This window comes from Polyodon spathula, chromosome 5 (assembly GCF_017654505.1).
Source record: "Polyodon spathula isolate WHYD16114869_AA chromosome 5, ASM1765450v1, whole genome shotgun sequence".
Classification (NCBI taxonomy): Eukaryota; Metazoa; Chordata; class Actinopteri; order Acipenseriformes; family Polyodontidae; genus Polyodon; species Polyodon spathula.
In genome coordinates, this window is record NC_054538.1 from 62,890,008 (window position 1) to 62,897,140 (window position 7,133).

Below are 7,133 nucleotides of genomic sequence, written 5' to 3' on the forward strand. Positions count from 1 at the left end.
AAAATACCCCAAAGTATTAAAAAAAATAGCCTTAAAAGAGTGTTAAACAGTGCTGTACATTTAATTTGCCTTTTCTTAGCTTTATTTGCACAATTAATGGACCAATTATATTGGGCTAGGAGTCATTTACTTGTATTCATGTTTTTATAAGTTAATTAAGGATGTAAATATTTAAAACATAAAAAGTGCCGCATCTTGGTACCTTTGCTGCAGGTCAAATGGTCTAATGCCGGTAGACCATTGGTGAGTGGGTGACCAACAATACAAGAAAGTGACTTGGTACCAGGAAGCAGCAGCAACATATAAAATACAAGCAAAGATTAAAATATAAATCTTTAACAGAAGAAAGGGGCGTCGGGTGACAATATTGCTAGTGTTAAAGGCGTGAAATGGATTTTAATATCGTGTCTTGTACTTCTTTAAATATACAATAAAAACTAAATTACAAAAAATACATACAACTTTTTCTGCTGTTAATATATTTACTAGAAGTCAAATTAATATTAAAAGGAAAATACATATAACACTTCTCACCAATTGTCACCGAATATCTACTACATTTGATACAGCAAAAAATAAATTAGTCTTATGTAATGGTGAACTGATGTTATTTTTGCTTTGTTTTTTTTTGTTTTTTTTAAGACAATGCACAAACCAGTGAAGTCCATCCCCTGTGTGATGGCAAGGAGTTCATGAACTCAAGGCAAAGTGGAAATAGTAGCAACGGAAAAAAATATAAGGAGAATTACAAGTGTTTCTAATATGAGGTACAGAAATGTTTCTTAGACCCGTGGGTATTAGCCTTTCCTACACTACCGTGCATTCATTCAAAAGTCCATCATACAGTGTAGCAGTGGCAACAACTGAATATACCAAAAAAACAACTTTTCCCAAAAGTGTTACTGCCATTTTGTAAAAGGTCAGTCCCAGGTGGGGAATTGCATACAGTACCAAACCCACAGTGTCACAGATCAAAAGCTCTTTTCATTAACATATTAAAAACATCTCTATGAGAATACCATTCAACTCTTATTAGAATGCCGATGAAGATACGCTCTCGCTTTCACTCACCAGGTGGTATTGCCAGCAGTGTTTGTACAGCACTCAACTGAAATCCATGATTAGTGTCTTAACTGATGAATCATTTAACAAACATCATCTCGTCCTTCTAGAGGTTTGTGCTAAGATAAATAAAAAGAGAAAGAGGTTCATATTATAATTATAAGCACAATATTGGAATTTTAATGACATTACTTGAATAAAATGAACTGAATAAACTAAAATGGCATAATCTTCACATTATGTCGATGAGCAAAGTTGAATACTGATTTTTAAATCCTCCATGATTAGACTATAGAAAGTGTACCAAGGAGGGCTTTTAGGTATACAATAGTTTATCATAGCTATGAGTTTTACAAAAATACATTGTACGTAGACAGAAATATTATCAAAGATTTAAAAATACAAAAGTAACATATAATAAATTATAATTTTTAGTTCAGACTTTTCTACTGCATATTAGCTTTGCAAGCTAATATCAAAATAAAATGTTTTATGTATATCCCCTTAGGTCACAATTTTTTTTTATTCTGTTTTTAAAATGATGCCATTGTTTATGTGACTATGTGGTATGAGAAGTCGCCCTAGCACAGATAGTAAGCTTAACATTGCACAATTCTACATACTGTAACTGACGGGATACTTTCTAAACAAACCTTTTTAAATGGTATTATTAAAAGGCTTGCTGTACTTGTGTCAGTGCTACAGTTCTGTACTAAGGGTTAATGGTAATGTACAATGGTATGAGGACAGCCACAGTATGAACTATTGGTACCACAGATATGACATGTTCATATTTTGATCCACCAACTGGTAATCCCTTGCAGAGTCTGCTTGCAATATTTGCCAAGAAACCATCTTTAAACCAAGTCTTGCACATAGCGGCCTGGTATTAGATCATGGTCAACATGAACAACCTGAGCTTTTGGGTTCTCTCTCATAATGACAGCTAACTGTTTTTCAATGATCATATCAAAGCACAAAGCACTGTGCTGAATAAATAAAGTACTACAGTGTTGTCTGCATCGTACAAGGACCAAGGATCTTACAAATGCAATATAATAGAGAAGTATATTAGTGAAAGGACTTCGCTTTCTGGTGAAATACTCCATGACAATGGGGGTGAATCAGCACATACAGTGCAGTACAGGGTAATATATTTAATTTGGGATGCTGCAAAGACAACCTATTGTTTCTGAAGGGACTCTTATTAGCTGACAGCATACCCAGTATTACCCTCTTACAGTATGCAAAAGCCTGCATTGTTCCCAGGGGTCCTGCAATTGGAGTGTTGCATAGCTGATTCTACTATTACTGCATTACTTGGTATTTAACTAGTCAACCAAATCAAATACATGCCTTTATAGCAGCCTCGTTAAAATCACCGCACTCTTTGGGGAGCACTATGCTTTTCACAGCCAAACAACCACTAGGCTGATAGCAATGTCTTACCATTGGGCTACAACCATATGTGCTCTCTGGTCCAGCTGAACTTAGTTTGGTAAACAGCCATGGTAGTAGTAGATGTGGGCATTATGACTCAATACATTTCCTCCCATGCCTCAAGCCCCACACTTCCCATATAGTGAAGGTACCACTAATTGACCAATTTACGTTTCTGTGTTTTATAAGCTGTAGTTAACTCGACTGTTAACTTGTGATGTTTGATATCTTAACCCCTGAACCTTACCATTTGGCCTTAATGTCCCTGGGGTATGATTTAGCATAGCAGATGTCACTGATTCTGATCTATTAGTCTATAGACTGAGCTCTATAACGATAAACTAGTCCAGTGACATCGGATTATAGATTTTATTCAGTTAAACCTCCTTTTATGGGTTTGTTTGTAAATTCAGATCTACAGCCAATTCAATTCCTAAACACAGCCCTGTAACAGGGTCATATGTTACATGTGTGGGTCGTCACTGAATAATCTTGAGGCAGACACAGAGTATTAGTGTTGGCACGCCGCACAGGCACACAGATTTAATTTCAACACAGGTGCTGACCAGTACCAGCAATGGTAGCCCCAGTGTCACATTTAATAAACAAAACAAAACAAAGCTAGAAATAAAAGTTTGCCACACACAATGGAAAGCGCTAGTCCCACTAAACGGAACGTCCCGCTCCAGGAACCTACTACTCTGCTGTAACCCTCTCTATACTGCTTGGGAACAGTATCCTCTAAATTGACTTACTATGGTTGCTTCCAAAGTCTAGGCCTCCCAGCGACTCTGGGTCGTTGTGACAATCTTGGCTGAGCAGCCTTCACAGGCACCGTCCAGTAGTCGAGGGGTTCCATGTAGTTCCTGCAGAGCAGACGCTCTCCTCCTTGATGTAAACAGGCACGCTTTCGCTCAGCGCCAATCTGTATAGCAATAGCCTTGCAGCAGCCTCGAACTGTGGTGCAGATGCTTTTTGAACTCCACGCAGCATCCTTGGGCATGAACCCTAGCCAATCCTGACCACCTGATCCGCTCAGCGCTGGCAAGCCTAACTGCCTAATCGGTTGCCCAGCAACACATCTCAGCTGCACACACTTGCGCAGGGACCAATGGCAGGGCTACCTGTCACAAGCCCCCAAGGGGATAAGGTGTTTTACACTTACTGGCTTCAGACATGATTTAATTGTTTTTAACGTATCGTATACTGATGTGCAAAAGAAACACAACAGTCAGGTCTAATTGATTTCATCAAATATTTTTAAACATAGATCACAGAAAATGCAGATCAAAGAATCATGATAAGTTTTCAGTATGAAACGTGACACACTGTAAAAATGAAAACATTACAAAGTTAGTATAGGGTATGACTTTCCTGAGCATTAACACAATCCTGGCAGCATTGATGCATAGACCTGATCAGCCTCTGGATAAACTGCTGTGCAGCTGCAGCCAGCTGGCAAAGGTTGGCTGGTCACTGTTGTCTCTTGTGGATGGCACTGGCAATTTGGTCCCACAGATATTCTATTGGACTTGGAGAAAAAGCTGGCCATGGCAAGACCTCAACATTGTTTTTTTTTTTTTTTTTTTTTTTTTTTAAGTTCATGCAATTGTAATCCTAGCACTGTGTAGTCTTCCATTATCCTGCTGGAAAATTGACACTTCCGGATTGGGTTGCAGAGGACTTTGTCAATGTATCGCTGAGCAGTAAGGTTGCCCTCAATCTGTGCCAAAGGCGTTATTGTGTTAAAGGAGATTCCTCCCCACATCATCACACTTCTACGGTCCTACCGGTTGGCTTGAACAACACAACAGTCAGGATAACACTCACCATAACGTCTCCACACACGTTGTCTTCCGTCAGGTCTGGCAAGGGCAAAATGGCATTCATTAGTGAATAAAACACTCCTCCACTCTCTCTGCTGCCACCTGAGTTATTCTCTGTCCCACAGACAGGCCACCTTCAATCATGCCGATAGCAACCATTACTCAAGCAGGGCATGGCCATATCTTTCTCTCTTCTTGTCTTTTCGAATTGCTGTTTATACAGATTCTTAATCAAGTTATTTTGGCAATTTTAACTCAACTCAAATACCAACAACTGAGCACCTGGCATGTTTTAATGAAATCCCATGACTTGAGCTCAGTATTTTGTTATCCCAAGGAACAATACTATTCAAGCAATCAACAAACCTATCTGCTCACTATTTAAAATGTAAATAACATTATGTATGTGCCCAGTGAGCCACTGAGGTAAAACTTAGACTGTTGTCTATACAGTAGCAGAAAACGCGCATGCATTATTTTCTAAAAATTAAAATTAAACATGCAATATGTAACACAGAGATTTTTAACTTATGCAGATGGCATTTCTGCTGTGTATTCTGTAAAATATTAAAGCTGCGCACTGATAGAGGGCTTTCAGGCTCCAGGTTGGCAAGTGCTTCAGTATCCTATACTACACAAACTATAGGTGTTTCATGAGGAACAATGTCCAAGCACACCTCACTATTATTAATTCTGCAGAACACTTCACTATTATTGGAATGGTGATGCACCCCACCCGGAACAGTTTTGCAGGTAAACATTTAGCAGAAATGTCAAGTCAAGATTCCAGGCCTAGCGGCTCATGATGATTCAAAGGCCTATTGAGGGTGTTAGGGTAGGTTCATAGCAGTAAGCATTTAATCAGTTAGAAGACTAGCAGATTCGATGGAATTAATTTTAAATGACTTAACTGTATATATTCATTAAAAAACAATGACACAAAATTGCAGCTGTTTTTTTTTTTTTTTTTTTAAATTTCATGCTGCACCCAAACAGCATTATGTAAGTAAATCCATCATTCTTAAACATATAAAAGCCAGTGGAGGTTGATTTGTACTTTGCGTTCATCAAAAATAACCTGTTCAATGCCCTGTTGAACAGGCAAAGTTGTTCTTTATGTAATCATAAATGTACTTTCATTTATTAAATATTAATAGCCCACTGGGGCTGCAAACATCAACTCAAATTACCCGAGCTCATATCATCAGTTCTGAATAACAAGGGCTAGATATTATCATATTTGTACAACCCATGAACACTTATAGTTAAATGCTGAAATAAGAATAAACAAATGAAATGCAGTTTGGTAAATTTAAACATACAAGTTTCTGCTCAAATATCTTTTGTTGTTTCGTACTTAATAATAATATAGATATATTAAACCGTTCTGCAGGCACAGAGCAGGCCCCTTGGTGTAAAGATAAAGTAAGTAGTTTATATTCGACTGGTTTAATTGTGGCCAATAATAAAGGTCATAATTAATACCCCAATACAGACACTAATAAACCATTTTAATTTACCACCATAATCAAATGATGCAAACATCTATGAGTTACAAAAGTTCATTGCCGCAACTGACAATTTCTTAATTGTATTCAGTCATTCATGGAAATGTTATTAACATCGAACTGATGCATCCTGCCCTTACTCTGTCACAACACCAGGGATCTAATTTCATTATTTTCCACAAGATTTGCTTGACTACTGCCATGATTTTAATATTGCTTTAGTCCAGATGTTTATGCTATTTAAATTAGGAAGCAAGGGCTTTTGGGTAAATCCAATTAAAGAAGTAGTTTATTACAACTTTCAGTAAAACAAGAAACTGTCATGGTATTAAAAACCTAATATTACAAAGATACATCCTTGGTGTCCCACTGTACAGTAAAAGTAAAAAGTGGTTTAGAAAATCACAAATTCCCACTAGCTGTAAAGAATTACTGAAATAATTTTCATAAACTGAAGGTTTAAACGACTAAAAACACCTTCCAAGTATTTGAGTTTGACCAGACTAGTTTGTATACATTTGTTTGGTTAGGCTTTGTAACTAAGGTTTATAATAATGTCAAAGATCTGAAATAGATGCTTGGTATATGTTAATGTGAAATATTCCTTAACAAATTATCACAGTGCAGTACAATGCAATGGTTCTTTTCTAGGGCAATGCCAGCAAAAGGTAGCTACAATGGTGTGAGATAGCTACAATAGTGTGATACCACATTGACATACCAAATGTATGACAAAGAATCCAAACACAGTATATATTACTGTACCTTTGTACCAGATTAGTCAGTAGCAGCTCTTGCCTTCAATAAGCAAGTTGGTCAAGACAAATAAATTGTGTCTCATACCATCCGGTTTGCCAAAAAATCTAGTCTTATGATGCCATTTACTGTAGTTACTCACTGTGAGAACCAAGGGAGACGATACTATAAGATTATAAGACAACAAAAGTCTGTGCTTGACGGACTATCAGCAGTAGTAGAAGTTAATATACTGAGGATAAAAGCAGAGGTCTGTTACTACGGGTGTCGCAGCCTATTGTGATGTAACCATTTTGAATGGATGCGAATGGAATTCCGGCAGGTGCCTCAGGTACGATTATTTTAAAGCAGGTGACGTCAACCAAATTGAAAGCAAAACATGCTCTTTGATTGGTTGAAAGATCATGAGAAGCCTATAATAATAAAAGTGTGGCAACTAGTTGTTCTGTCAGGATGGCTCTCGTTTCAACATCAAGGAGACAGCACTGAATAATGGTGCTTTCAAGCACAATCTTGTGTTCAGTGTCTTTAGACACATTGT